General features: G+C 51.9%; 1 non-coding gene and 2 pseudogenes across 1 annotated transcript; all 3 read left to right on the top strand.

The window, feature by feature from the left end:
- The first annotated feature begins 314 nt into the window (after positions 1–314).
- LOC141150889 (U2 spliceosomal RNA) lies at positions 315–415 on the top strand (annotated as a pseudogene).
- Positions 416–2,340: 1,925 nt separating this feature from the next.
- Positions 2,341–2,457, top strand: LOC141150975 (U2 spliceosomal RNA; annotated as a pseudogene).
- Positions 2,458–3,121: 664 nt separating this feature from the next.
- LOC141150884 (U2 spliceosomal RNA) lies at positions 3,122–3,304 on the top strand. The gene has a single exon (XR_012246948.1). It is a non-coding gene; the product is annotated as a U2 spliceosomal RNA (small nuclear RNA).
- The last annotated feature ends 11,863 nt before the right edge of the window (positions 3,305–15,167 follow it).

The following is a 15,167-nucleotide window of genomic DNA, read 5'->3' on the forward strand; positions in this document are numbered from 1 at the left end:
GTAGGGAGCCTACAGACTGGAAAGCAGGAGGACCGCTGCTCGTTTGTTGATTAAGTAGTTATCCTCTCTACCCCCTTCCCCTCTGTCTTGATGTACATGGGACATTAAGGGAGGGGGGAGAATGAGTGAAAATAGGTGGAATTATGCAGATTAAAAATGTGTTTGGTGCATCTGCAACAAGCAATTTAGTTATGTATTTTAAGGTGTCTGTTGATGAACAAAATGTCTTCCTAAGGGGAGTCTTTGTTCCTATCCCTCCAATGGGTGCCTTCTTGGGGCCAGGGTGCAGCCATAGGCCAAAACCAATTCAGGTAATAGCTTCTCGGCCTTTTGGCTAAGATCGAGTGTAGCATCTTTTCTTATCAGTTTAACATCTGATATGTCCCCTATACGTCCACAAATTTTCACACATTCTCCTCTCTCCTCCCTCCTAATGTACCAAGCGCCTCAAGATCAGGAAGGGGGGGTTAGAGAGGATAGCTAATTATTTAACTGACGAGCAGCGGTCTCCCTGCTTCTGACTCGCCCCCTGGGCCGTGGGGCACCCGAAACAGGGCTTCAGTGCGATGATGGGGGTAGTAGTGGCAACCCGATCCTGTGGCTCAGGGTGGTCAGACCAAGTGCTGTGGCAGTCTATTTGTATGGTTTTGAATGTCTGACTACGCCACCCGTGGATAGCGGTCAGGGAGGACCGCCGCTGCAAGGCAGACCGCTGAGGTTGTTGGCGCGTGCAGCAGAGATAGTATAACTCCCCACGGGAGGAGTGTAGCCTCAGGGCAGCATGATAGGATGCTGGGGGTGATGGTGCAGGCGCAGCATAAATCACACAGAGTCAGTGATGCAGTCCAGGGTCTTTAACTCACAGTTGTTATCCGAGTCACTTCTGCAGGGAATGACTGCCCAAGCCGTGCTGCGTCCACCAGGTGAGGAGCTCGGTCAACCCCCAGGCAATTCAGGAGTATGGCACAGGACCCCCTTCTGTCCTTTCTCTGGCCTCTCGTGCCCCACCAGTGACCACACTTCTGTCCAGCTGCCTCGGGCCTTCTCTTGGTGAAACCTATCGCCGGTTTCCCTGACCCTATGTGGTGCCTTCCTAGTGGGTGTAGCAGGGGGTCGCACCAATAGATGATCACGCCCTCCGGTCTTTGGCTGAGGGATAATTTACCTCCACCAACTTGGGAATCTGGTACCCTTCTGCGGCCTGGCCCTTCACCCGTTATCTCGTGGGTTCTTAGGGTCCCTTCTGCCTTCTTGTTTCTGGAGCCTTTCTACTCCTCTTTCTCTCCACCTTTCTTCCTTCTTTCTCCTTCTCCTCTTCTCCCTTCTGGCTCCGGCCTTCACCCTAGGCCTGCTTCGTGGAGCTGAGCTCAGGCTGAGCCACAGCTCCCTGTCAGCCCTCTCTGGCTGAACTCCTTCTCTCTCCAACTCACTGCACTGAACCCCCTCCTAAGATGGCCCCCACCTTTTATCTGCTTCACTGTGTCTGAGCTCAGGTGACCTGCAACCAATGAGCTCCTTCCTATGCTCCAGAAACCGTCCCCTTCTGCTCCTACATCACAGGGTTCTCTCCCCCCTCCCCACTCCAGCCAGGGACATGGTCAGTTGTGCCTGCATATATATAAATGGGAGCACCGTCGAGCTGTCCCCCGGAAATGGGGTGTGTGTGGTGTATGCAGCTAACTGAGCCCTGGTCCACACTCCATCCTTACCTGGGAGTGGAATATCACACCTCTGGTTGAGGTGCAATACCCCTGTGGCAACCGAACCCTTGGGGCGCCACACTTCCCAGTCTGCAGGCTCCCTACAGACTGAAGCTGACTGCTGCAGCACAGCTAGATAAAAGCCAGGTGCCCATTATGACACGTGCAATGCCTGTTCCATTCTTTCATTCTTGCATTATTCCATTGTTCTATTGTTCCATTGCCCCCTAACAATGGGACAAAAGAATAATGCAAGAATGGAACAGACATTGCATGTGTCATAATGGGCTCCTGGCTTTTATCTGGCGGTGCTGCAGCAGCCAGCCTCTGTCTGTAGGGAGCCTACAGACTGGAAAGAAAGGGGTCTGCTGCTCGTTTGTTCATTAATTAGTTATCCTCTCTACACCCCATCCCCGGTATTGAGTCACGTGGGACATTAAGGGGGGGAATGTGTGCAAATAGGTGGACTTATGCAGATTAAAAATGTGTGGGGTGCATCTGCAACAAGCAGTATAGTTGTGTATTTCAAGGTGTCTATTGATGAACAACATGTCTTCCTGAGGGGAGTCTTTGTCGCTATCCCTTAAATGGGTGCCTACTTGGGGCCAGGTGCAGCCATAGGCCAAAACCAATTCAGGTAATCTCTTCTCGGCTTTTTGGCTAAGATCGAGAGTGGCATCTTTTCTTATCAGTTTAACATCTGATACGTCCCTTATATGTCCACAAATTTTCACACATTCTCCTCTCTCCACTCCCCTAATGTTCCAAGCACCTCAAGATAAGGAAGGGGGCGGATAGAGATAATATCTAATTATTGAACAGACGAGCAGCGGTCCCCCTGCTTCCCAGTCTCCAGGCTCCCTACAGACTGGAGCTGGCTGCTAAAGCACAGCTAGATAAAAGCCAGGAGCCCAATATGACACCTTCAATGCCTGTTTCATTCTTCTATTCTTGCATTCTTTCATTATTCCATTATCCAATTGTTCCATTGACCCCTAACATTGGACAATGGAGAAATGCAAATATGCAAGAATGGAACAGACATTGCACATGTCATAATGGTCTCCTGGCTTTTATCTAGCGGTCCTGCAGGAGCCAGCTCCAGTCTGTAGGGAGCCTACAGACTGGGAAGCAGGGGGACCGCTGCTCGTTTGTACATTAACTAGTTATCCTCTCCGCCATCCCATCTTCCCGTTCTTGAGGCACGTAGGACATTAAGAGGGGGGGAATGTGTGAAAATACGTGGACTTATGCAGATTAAAAATGTGTGGGGTGCATGTGCAACAAGCAGTATAGTTGTGTGTTTAAAGCTGTCTATTGATGAACAACATGTCTTCCTAAGGGGAGTCTTTGTCCCTGTCCCTACAATGGGTGCCTTCTTGGGGCCAGGGTGCAGATATAGGCCAAAACCAATTCAGGTAATCGCTTCTTGGCCTTTTGGCTAAGATCGAGTGTAGCATCTTTTCTTATCAGTTTAACATCTGATACGTCCCCTATACTTCCACAAATTTTCACGCATTATCCTCTCACCTCCCCCCTAATGTCCCAAGCGCCTCAAGATCGGGAAGGGGGGGTTAGAGAGGATAGCTAATTATTGAACACATGGGGGCGGAGCCTGGTAGGCAATGTGAGCGGCTGTGCTTTCCGCGCTCTCCCGCCGTTACCTGATACTGCAGTGGACCCGCAGCCGTCACCGTCAGTCTCAGCCGACTGGAGGGTGGAGGAAGCGCTGCGGATCATCAGAGAGGCAGCTGCGATGTGCGGAGAGGTACAGAGATGACCCGCCGAAGGCAGAAAGACGCGGGCTGGGGAGACGGAAATGGCTCCCAAGATGGCGCTGAGAAGAAGGAGGAGGCGGCCAGAGCCAACGCAGCTTACCAGCGTCGCATGAGTGCAGCGGTGAGGCTGGAGAGGTATGCACGTAATGTGGAAGGAGACAAACAACAGGAGCTGGATAAAGGAGAGGAGACGGAGGAGGATGAAAAGATGGGGCAAACAATTGAGGGGGAGGAAAACATGTCCCAGGAGGGTAGTCATATTGATGAAGAAGCTATGTCTGAAGTAGCACAGGAGGAGGGTGATGCAAAGGAAAACCCCACCATTAAGGATGTATTTGCTGTGGTGTCTTTTTGTAAATAGGCACTGTGATGAAAGCCGGCCGGTGGGTGCAGCTCTCTGGCGCCCCCTTACCTCTCAGGTCAGTCAAGGTACTGCACCTAGAGAAAGTAGTGCCAGGAAGCTGCAACCAGCGCAGGGAACACGGTAGTGTGTTATCCCTTCAACGTCACTAAACCGTAACGTCACTACACAGCACAACTCGCTAGCGCCCTCTTAGCCTCAGGTCAGTCAAGGAACTGCACCTAGGATAAGCGGTCGCCAGGGAGACTGTCCTGTAACCTACTGGGTATCGGGGCCCTCTGTAGTGAGGGCGGTATATATATCTTCCTTGGCCGCGCCAGGAATATATATATCTGAACCTCCGACCGTCACTACCAGCCTTCCCCAATCCCCAGTTGGTATGCTGCCACCAGTCCCTATTTTAGATATACGCCCAGTCCGTGAATGGGCCTATATCGGGTCAGGAACCAACCCTGGGTAGCGTTTTTGGCTTGAGCCGAGCTCACACGGACGTGCGTTCGTTATGCAGAATAAAAGGCAGGCCCACAATTACTTGAGGTAATTGATTATAATAATACACTAGATACACGATATACAACTAAATATACACAGGTATAAGGTCAGGCTAAACTATACAACAATGGAATACAACACACAGAATCACCACAGCATATCAGTTACCGGTTTCTTGATTTTCTTGTGACGCAGGGAGAGGATTCTGCGGTCGCAGGCACGGTTCTTTGTTACAGGCTGAGGCCTACCACCGCATGGTCAAACTGCTCCTCCCCTTGGTGGCCTCAGCTGGTGCTCAGATGTTCAGCACACCACTCTTGGGTCAAGACTGACTTGTCTCTTGTCTGTCCTGCTATCTTACCTGCCCCGTCCCGCCCACTGCTGGTGAGGTCAGCTGGCTCAGTCTCCACCCTCAGGTCTAACTTCGATCAGAAGCCCAAATTCTATGGAACCCAATAACTTCTTCTGGGATGGTCTCATGATACCCCCAGGGGTTCCCATGGATTCGGGCCGCCGTAACCGACCTTTTGATATCAATTATGATACCATACGGTCCTCAGGAATGGCTCCGCGCTATATCTTGGCTTCCAGAGCACGTACAAACGTCTACCGCGGAGGCTTGTGTGCGCAATGGCTCCGGGACGCCGTGATATTTTTTTATTGGCCCATCCCACGCAACATGCGTGTACTATTCATGTTTCTATATCTTATGCCTCCATGCTTGTGACAGACAAAGAAACTAGTCCTATGGGACAAATGGTCAGGTACAGATAGACGAAGCACCCCCCCCTGCTGGCTGTGTTTCCTCTCGAAGTCTTTGAAGCTCCTAGCATTCAAGTGTTAAGTAGGCTTCTTATCTTACAGGAGCCTGGATGGGGGGAAACTATCTAGTTGACGTTTTAACAGAAGGTCCCAAGGGTGGGGGCTGCTGAAGTGTGGCCATCCCTGGATATGATTTATCATTACCAAGATGGCGGCTACAGGTTCATCACACCTCCCCCTATACGAGGGCGCGAGGGGGTAGCACATTCCTGTGTTCCCCCGTGCGTCCTTCTGCACCCTCCCCTTGCCGGGATAACCCGTCAGCGTTACCGTGGTCACGGCCTCTTCTGTGGCGAATGGAGAAGTGGTACTGCTGGAGAGCGAGGCTCCAGCGTAGCAACCTGCCATTCGACCCAGAGACCGTGTGTAACCAGCTGAGGGGGTTGTGGTCCGTCTCCACGGTGAAATGGCTCCCGTACAAGTAGGGCTGCAGACGCTGCAGGGCCCATACAATTGCCAGGCATTCTTTTTCCACCGTGGAGTAAGCCACCTCCCGGGGCAGTAGCTTCCTGCTCAGGTACAAGACAGGATGTTCCTGGCCTGTCGTGTTGACCTGACTTAGCACAGCACCGAGGCCAAAGTCACTGGCGTCGGTCTGTACCACAAACGGCCGGTCGAAGTCGGCAGCTTGCAGTACAGGGGAGCTACTTAGGGCGGCCTTGAGTGCCCCGAAAGCTGTCTCGCAGGCGACTGTCCAGTCGACTGCGACGGGCAGCTTCTTCTTGGTGAGGTCCGTCAGGGGCTTGGCCAGGGTGCTATAGTGTGGGACGAACCTCCTATAGTACCCGGCGGTCCCCAAGAAGGACATCACCTGCTTTTTGGTCCTAGGAGTGGGCCAGGATGCGATGGCATCCACTTTCCCCGGTTCTGGCTTCAGAACCCCCCCGCCTACCCGGTGACCCAGGTAGAGGACCTCACTCATGCCCAGCTGGCACTTTTCCGGCTTGATGGTCAAGCCTGCCCGGTGGATCCGACCGAGCACCTGCCGCAGGTGCTCTAGGTGATCCTCCCAAGTGGGACTGAAGACTGCAATATCGTCCAAGTACGCAGCCGCGTACCCTTCAAGTCCCTCAAGCAGCGTATTGACCATCCGCTGAAAAGTGGCAGGGGCATTCTTCATGCCGAATGGCATCACTGTGGACTCGTACAGTCCAAAAGGGGTGATAAAGGCAGAGCGTTCCCTTGCCGCGGGGGTCAGAGGAATCTGCCAGTACCCCCGGCTCAGATCCATGATGGTCAGGTACTTAGCCCCGGCCATCCGATCGAGCAGGTCATCGATGCGTGGTATGGGGAACGCATCGGTGGCCGTTACAGCGTTGAGCCCCCGGTAGTCCACGCAGAACCGTGTAGTTCGGTCCTTCTTTGGTACGAGGACTACAGGCGAGGCCCACGCGCTGCTGGATGCCTGGATCACCCCCAGCTTCAGCATCTCGTCTATCTCTTGGCGCATGTTTCCCTGCACCTCGAAAGAGACCCGATATGCTGAACGCCGGATCGGCGGGTGATCGCCAGTGTCCACGTCGTGGACAGCCATCTCAGTCCTTCCGGGCAGGCTGCTGAACAGCCCCCGGAAGGGGTGCAGGGTGGTCCCCAGCTGGGACCGTTGGTCCTCCGTGAGCTGGTGGCCAACCCCCACATCCTCGATGGACCCACCCGCCTTGGCTTGGGTGAGCAGATCCAGGAGGGTTTCTACCTCTCCTTCCTCGGGAAGGTTGCACACTGGGTGGGCAGTCGCTTCCCGCTCATGATGAGCCTTCATCATGTTCACGTGGAAGGCCTTCCTCCTTCCACGGGCGTGATCCAGGGTGACCAGATAGGTGACGGCATTGAGTTTCTGGTGCACGAAGTAGGGACCTTCCCAGGCTGCCTGAAGCTTGTTCTGTGGTACGGGGACCAGTACCCACACCTTTTGACCCACCTGGTAGGTCCTCTCACAAGCATTCTGGTCGTACCACCGCTTCTGGTCGGCCTGGGCCTGGGCCATATTGTCCTGCACCAGCTTTGCCAAGGCCATCATCCTGTCCCGGTGGCGCACGACATACTCGATGACCGACACCTCGGGGGTGGCCAAATCCCCTTCCCATGCTTCCTTCACCAGAGCCAGGGGGCCCCATACCCGTCGCCCGTACAGGAGCTCAAAGGGGGAGAACCCCGTTGAGGCCTGCGGAACCTCCCGGTAAGCAAATAGGAGGTGTGGGAGGTAACGCTCCCAGTCTCTCCCGTGGGAGTCGACCAACATCTTAAGCATCTGCTTTAAGGTGCCATTGAACCGCTCACACAGGCCATTAGTCTGTGGGTGATACGGGCTGGCCACCAGATGTTGCACCTGCATTTGCTTACAGAGGGACTCCATCAGCCGCGACATGAACTGGGTCCCTCGGTCGGTGAGCATTTCTTGGGGGAAACCCACTCTGGAGAAGATCTCCAGTAAGGCGGTAGCCACCTTGTCGGCCCGAATGGACGACAAAGCTACCGCTTCCGGGTACCGGGTGGCATAGTCCACTACCGTGAGTATGAAGCATTTCCCGGAGTGGCTGGGAGTGGACAGAGGTCCAATAAGATCCACAGCGACCCTCGAGAAAGGCTCTTCGATGATTGGCAGAGTTACCAGTGGGGCTTTGGGGCGCGGCCCCGCCTTCCCCACCCTCTGACAGGTGTCACACGAACGGCAGTAGGCACCCACCGCGGCTCCCATCCCAGGCCAGTAGAAATGCTGAGCTATCCTGGCCTTGGTTTTAGCGATCCCTAGGTGTCCGGCCATCGGAATCTCGTGTGCGATCCGCAACAATTCCGCCCTGAACGGATAGGGTACCACTAACTGTCGGTCCCTGGGCCACGCCTCCGGTGAACCCTGCTGGACCGTTACCCGGTACAGCCGTCCCTGGTCCCAGACCACACGCTCGCAGTCTGACTCCATGGGAGGCTGTGCCGCCTGTTCCTTGAGAGCTTTCAGGCTGTCGTCTGCTTCCAACGCAGCCTGAAATTCCTGACTTGATGTGGCCAGAATCGACGAAACTGCCACATCCTCTGTCAGCCCCTCCGGGCATGTCACCTGGCCGCTGTCTGACCCGGCAGACACTTGGTCAGAAGTGGGGAAGCCGTCGGACCTCTGCAAGGCTCCTTGGGCTCCGGCGCTCCCACTCCTGGTGACAGCGGCTATGACCGCTGTGACCGTGGGTAGTGCCTGCTTCCCCTCTGTTTCTGACCAAGCCGCCCGATCAGGCAGGCTTCCTAGGCCTTTGGACATCTCGGATGTGGGGAACTCCTGCCCTGGGGTCTTACCTGGCGGCTCCTCTCTTGGGACACCCCCACCTCCCATGGCCTGTTCCTCCCCCTGCAGTGGGCCTATACTCAGCAGCCTGGATACCCCTGGGAGCCCTACACTGCCGGTAGCTGCCCCCCTCTCCATCCCTGAGCTTCCCTCTACAGAATCCTGCCCGCCCCCTCCCTCACCGGAGGACAAGAGGTCACGGCACGCCGGCTGAGCACCTCTGCGGGCATCCCCACACTCCCCACCTGCTTTCACTAACCCTGTTTGTGTTGTGTCTGTGCAGGTGTTACCCTCAGGTTTCACTCCCTCCTCCTCAGCAGGACGCACACTACATACAACATGGTTGGCATTAGCAGCAGACAAATCAATACACTCTTGGGGGGCCGAACTTGGGGGTTCAGAGGGTACATACTGCGATACTAGACGCCCCAAGTCGGTCCCTAATAAAACATTTGCGGGAATATTTGGCGTTACTCCCACCTCCCGCATCCCCCTCCCGGCACCCCAGTCCAAATACACCATGGCAACGGGAAGTGCCGGCTCCACGCCTCCAACCCCGGAGACGGAAAGAGTCTTTCCTGGTACCAAGTCCTGGGGGGACACCACCTCAGGCCGTACCAGTGTTCGTTCAGCGCCCGTGTCCCGCAGTCCCATGACCGCAGAACGGCCTATGGTGACGGGTTGGATGTTGTCCAGGGACCTACCACCACCCCCTCCCACACACAAAACATTGGGCGCTCTCTGGGACTGGGATGGGGTCTTTTGGCGCTGGGGACACTCAGCCCTAAAGTGTCCTGGTTTGTTGCATAGATGACAACGTCTTACGTCTGGTCCTTGCCTGGAGAGGGCAACAGGGGGATACACCCCTTGTGTTCTAGGGGCCGGGGAAACAGGGGCATGACTGGGCTTACCCCCTCTCCAGGTGCTGCTGGCAGACTTCTTCAGCTCAGGCGCCCTGTTATTGGCATACTCGTCTGCCAGGGCGGCTGTAGCAGAAGCCCCTGTTGGTTTTCGGTCACGGAGGAACTGTCGGAGGTCCTCTGGGCAGTTCCACAAGAACTGCTCCGTGACGAACAGTTCCTGGACCTCCTGGCGGGTAGTAAGCGCTAGACCCGAGGTCCAGTGCTCTGCGGCTCTCAACAGCGCCCGCATATGATCGGTCCAGGTGTCCTTGGGGCCACGCAGCAGGCTCCGGAACTTCTGGCGGTACGACTCGGGAGTGAGGTTGTACTGCCGGATCAGGGCCCGCTTGATGCAGTCGTAGTTCTGTACCTCCCCGGCAGGTAAGTCCCCCAAGGCATCCAGGGACTTACCCCTCAAACGGGGGGTCAGGTATCTGGCCCACTGATCCCGGGCCAGATGGTGCTGAAGACAGGTCCGTTCAAATGCCACCAGAAAGGAGTCCAGGTCCCCATCCTTCTCCAGTAGAGGGAAGTCCTCAGCTCGGACTTTGGACGACTTGGTCTCCTGATGGGTTGGTTGCTCTAGCGGAAGCCCCCGCTGGGCCAGGTCCAGTTGGTGCTGGCGCTCCGCAGCTCGCTCTGCACGCTCCGCAGCCTCCCGGCGCTCTGCAGCTTCAAGCTCCGCAGCCTCCCGGCGCTCTGCAGCTTCGCGCTCCTCCTCCGCTGCCTTCTCTGATGCTGCCAGGAGGGTTTTGTAGACGGCATCGCCATGAGACTGGAGACTTGCCATAGCCGCTTGTAAAAGGGCTTGTGATCTGGACAGGCTGGGCTGGGTAGGTGGTGGGCAGCCCACTGCGGGACCGTATACTGGGGACTGGCTCCCTGAGGTGCCCGGGCTGGACTCCTCCTCGCCATGAGTAACAATGTCCTCCCCTCCTGCCACACGGACCGTAGCATTAGCCTCCTGCAGGGTCTTGCTCCTGGTGCCGTCTGCCATCTTGGTAACCGACACCGCTGCAACCCTGAGTTTGCACACACCTTGTTATACTTTTAGCCTGACCGTCTAACGTTGGGCTGACCTTAAGACTCCAGCAGTGGAAGTTACCACTGGCAGTCTTTAGTGCCTGGGAGTAGGGGTCCCACAACACTATTATTCTGCAATCCCACCGCGCTGCCACCAATGTGATGAAAGCCGGCCGGTGGGTGCAGCTCTCTGGCGCCCCCTTACCTCTCAGGTCAGTCAAGGTACTGCACCTAGAGAAAGTAGTGCCAGGAAGCTGCAACCAGCGCAGGGAACACGGTAGTGTGTTATCCCTTCAACGTCACTAAACCGTAACGTCACTACACAGCACAACTCGCTAGCGCCCTCTTAGCCTCAGGTCAGTCAAGGAACTGCACCTAGGATAAGCGGTCGCCAGGGAGACTGTCCTGTAACCTACTGGGTATCGGGGCCCTCTGTAGTGAGGGCGGTATATATATCTTCCTTGGCCGCGCCAGGAATATATATATCTGAACCTCCGACCGTCACTACCAGCCTTCCCCAATCCCCAGTTGGTATGCTGCCACCAGTCCCTATTTTAGATATACGCCCAGTCCGTGAATGGGCCTATATCGGGTCAGGAACCAACCCTGGGTAGCGTTTTTGGCTTGAGCCGAGCTCACACGGACGTGCGTTCGTTATGCAGAATAAAAGGCAGGCCCACAATTACTTGAGGTAATTGATTATAATAATACACTAGATACACGATATACAACTAAATATACACAGGTATAAGGTCAGGCTAAACTATACAACAATGGAATACAACACACAGAATCACCACAGCATATCAGTTACCGGTTTCTTGATTTTCTTGTGACGCAGGGAGAGGATTCTGCGGTCGCAGGCACGGTTCTTTGTTACAGGCTGAGGCCTACCACCGCATGGTCAAACTGCTCCTCCCCTTGGTGGCCTCAGCTGGTGCTCAGATGTTCAGCACACCACTCTTGGGTCAAGACTGACTTGTCTCTTGTCTGTCCTGCTATCTTACCTGCCCCGTCCCGCCCACTGCTGGTGAGGTCAGCTGGCTCAGTCTCCACCCTCAGGTCTAACTTCGATCAGAAGCCCAAATTCTATGGAACCCAATAACTTCTTCTGGGATGGTCTCATGATACCCCCAGGGGTTCCCATGGATTCGGGCCGCCGTAACCGACCTTTTGATATCAATTATGATACCATACGGTCCTCAGGAATGGCTCCGCGCTATATCTTGGCTTCCAGAGCACGTACAAACGTCTACCGCGGAGGCTTGTGTGCGCAATGGCTCCGGGACGCCGTGATATTTTTTTATTGGCCCATCCCACGCAACATGCGTGTACTATTCATGTTTCTATATCTTATGCCTCCATGCTTGTGACAGACAAAGAAACTAGTCCTATGGGACAAATGGTCAGGTACAGATAGACGAAGCACCCCCCCCTGCTGGCTGTGTTTCCTCTCGAAGTCTTTGAAGCTCCTAGCATTCAAGTGTTAAGTAGGCTTCTTATCTTACAGGAGCCTGGATGGGGGGAAACTATCTAGTTGACGTTTTAACAGAAGGTCCCAAGGGTGGGGGCTGCTGAAGTGTGGCCATCCCTGGATATGATTTATCATTACCAAGATGGCGGCTACAGGTTCATCACAGGCACTAACCACATTAACACAGCAAGTCCTGGGAGTGCAATCTGAAGTGGCCACTATTAAAAAAAATATGCAAAAGGCTAATATCAGGACTGGCGAGGTAGAAACCAGAGTGGGAGAAAATGAAGATCAGATTAATAAATTTACAAAATCTGAAAAACAATTTAAACAACAAATCTCAGGAATTATGGCCAAAAATGAAGACCTGGAGAATCGCTCTAGAAGAAACAATATTAGAATAGTTGGAATGCCAGAAAAGTCTGAGGGAAGAGATCCCACTGATTTTATTGAAAAATGGCTGAAGGAAAGATTTGGATTCTCTTACTAAATTTTTTGCGGTGGAGCGGGCTCACAGAGTACCACTGCAGCCTCAACCCCCGGGAAAAGGACCACGTGCTATAATAGCTAAACTACTTCACTATAGAGACAGAGATATCATTATCCGTAAAGCAAGGGAAAGTGAAGAGATCACAATAAACGGCCAACGAATTGGCATATATCCTGATTATTCGATAGCTGTACAGAAGCAGCGAATGCAATTTGGAGGAGTAAAAAGACGGCTAAGAGAACTGGGTGCAACGTACTCAATACTGTTTCCAGTCAAGCTGCGAGTGGTTGCTATGGATAAAGTTTTCTTTTTTACAAAGCCAGAGGATGCAGCAGAATGGATTGATGTTAATGCTAAGTCTATACAAGCGGGAAAATGAGAGTCTGCTAAGACACTTTAAATATTCCTTAAGAGAAAGGTCGGCTGAGAACTCTTATTGACGTACGCAGTGACTATTTAATAATGGGAACTGCCTATTTGGACAGATGCCGTTTACAGAGTACAATAGGCAACCCTACAATGCTGTCCTGGACAAGGGAACTGGAGGGGGGGCTTTTATTTTTTGCTCCTTGCCTTCTAGTCACATTTTGCTATCTATTTTGTTTGTTCAGGACCAATTTGGGCTGTTTTTTGTTTTTTTTCTTGTTGTCCTGTTGATATAATGAGTTTAAAATCTTTCCCTCTTTTGTGAAAGAGGGGAGGGGGGAAGAAAGGAGTCACTGGGAGATGTACGGATGTTAAATTTGAGCCCTTGGTGAAGGGCAAGACGGTGGCGGGGGGGGGGAAATATTAATTATATTAAGAATATTTGATACTTAAGATTTATGATACTGGTGGTAAAAATTTATAGAAAGTACCTTTGGGAACGGCGGACGGTGGGGAATTATAAGTGAAGTAGTTAGGAGAATCTCTAACTTAGGAGCCCAAACAGGAATGGAGAACCCACAGCTTCTAGAGAGCACTCAAAGAGGGAAGGAGAGGAAGGAAAGGGGGGGAGGAGGGGGGAGAAGGGGAGGGGGGAGGAGGGGGGAGAAGGGGAGGGGGGAGGGCACCGACAGCAAAGGAGAGAAATAGAGGAAAAGGAAACATTGTTAATTGTATTTTATGGGTAGTTTTAAAGTTATAAGCTAGAATGTTAGGGGTTTATCGGAGAAAACCAGAAGAGCAACGATATTTAAAAGCTTGCAGGACCAAGGGGCATCGGTAATTTGTCTTTTAGAAACACACCTACTAAAGGAAACAACTCAGGTTATAAATAGGAGATGGATACAGAAAGCATACCACTCTACCTTTTCTAACTATGCCAGAGGAATCTCAATTCTAATTAATAGGTCCACACCTTTTGAAGAATTGGATGTTTATATTGATCCAGAGGGGCAGGGAGTATCAGTTAAGGGGAACTTTTTGGGGGTCACGATGTGTATAGCGGCACTATACATCCCCCCCCCCTTACTCTAGCACCAAAATTAGACTAATGCGAGAATACGCTGAACGAGGAAGAATATTACCGTTTTTGATGATGCGAGACTTTAATAACGTAACTGATAATTTTTGGGACAGGAGTAAGAGGCAATCAAACATACAGGAAAGTACTAATACAGTTTTCGGCCACTTCATAAAAGAAATTGGAATGATTGATACATGGAGGGTTAGGAACACAGGGAAACGAAGCTATTCATGCCACTCCACATATGGTACATTATCACGCATAGACTTGGCATTGGCAGATGAACTAGCAGACTCCATGATAAAGGAGGTAAAATACCTCCCTAGAATAGTCTCAGACCATAGCCCAGTTATGGTAACCATTGGGTACGGATCTCAAAAAGGAATAGTTAGAGAGGGATGGAAAATGCACCCCGTATGGTTACAACATCTTAATGTTCAGAGTATAGAAGAAGAATTGAAAGAATTTTTTACTAATAATGATGGTAGTACTGACAAATTGATAGAATGGGACGCGATGAAGGCCTTTCTGAGAGGATTATTGTTTAGGGACATTTGTAGGCGTAAATCACAAACCCAAAAAGAAGAAAAAGAAGGCCTAAAAGCATTGAAAAGGGCGGAGGAAGAAGCCACAAAAAGTAATACTCCTGAGGTACAACGCAGTCTTAAAAATGCACAGGATGAGATAAATAAGATCCTAATTGATAAAATGACAAAAATGCAGGCATTTCGGAAAGTTAACTTTTATGCTGAAGAGGAAAAGGTTGAGCATTTATTATCGGTTATAGCATCGGCACAAAGGAATAGTTTCTTTATCCATGAAATGATTGATGATAAGGGGAAGATCACTACTGAATTAGAGGGAATATTGGAAATCTTTAGCGACTTCTATAAAAAACTTTATTCATCGGAAGGGATGGGGACTTCTGAGGAGATAGATAATTTTGTTAATCCAATTACGCTCCCTAAACTAAACTCTGAAAATAGAGAAAGGCTGGACTCTCCCATTACTATTGAGGAAAAGGAGACCGCTCTACATGGCATGGCTAATGAGAAGGCCCCAGGTATAGATGGGTTACCATCAGAAGTATACAAACAATTTGCTGAACTCCTGCTGTCTAAACTGTTGAAAGTATTTAAAGAGTCAAATGAGGGGGGAATACTACCGGCTTCTATGAGGGAGGCGCTGATAGTGGTGATCCCTAAGGAGGGGAAAGACCCTAAAATACCTGAATCATACAGACCAATCTCGTTACTGACAGCTGATGTTAAAATACTGGCCAAAGTCCTAGCTAATAGGTTAACTAGGGTAATTTCCTCACATACATCCGGATCAGTCTGGCTTTATGCCCAATAGATCCACTGCTGTTAACATTAGAAGATTATATCTTAATCTTCAACTTAAAAC

The sequence above is a fragment of the Phyllobates terribilis genome, unplaced genomic scaffold, assembly GCF_046119375.1.
Source record: "Phyllobates terribilis strain yellow unplaced genomic scaffold, ASM4611937v1 Scaffold_5__5_contigs__length_657084704, whole genome shotgun sequence".
Taxonomy (NCBI): domain Eukaryota; kingdom Metazoa; phylum Chordata; class Amphibia; order Anura; family Dendrobatidae; genus Phyllobates; species Phyllobates terribilis.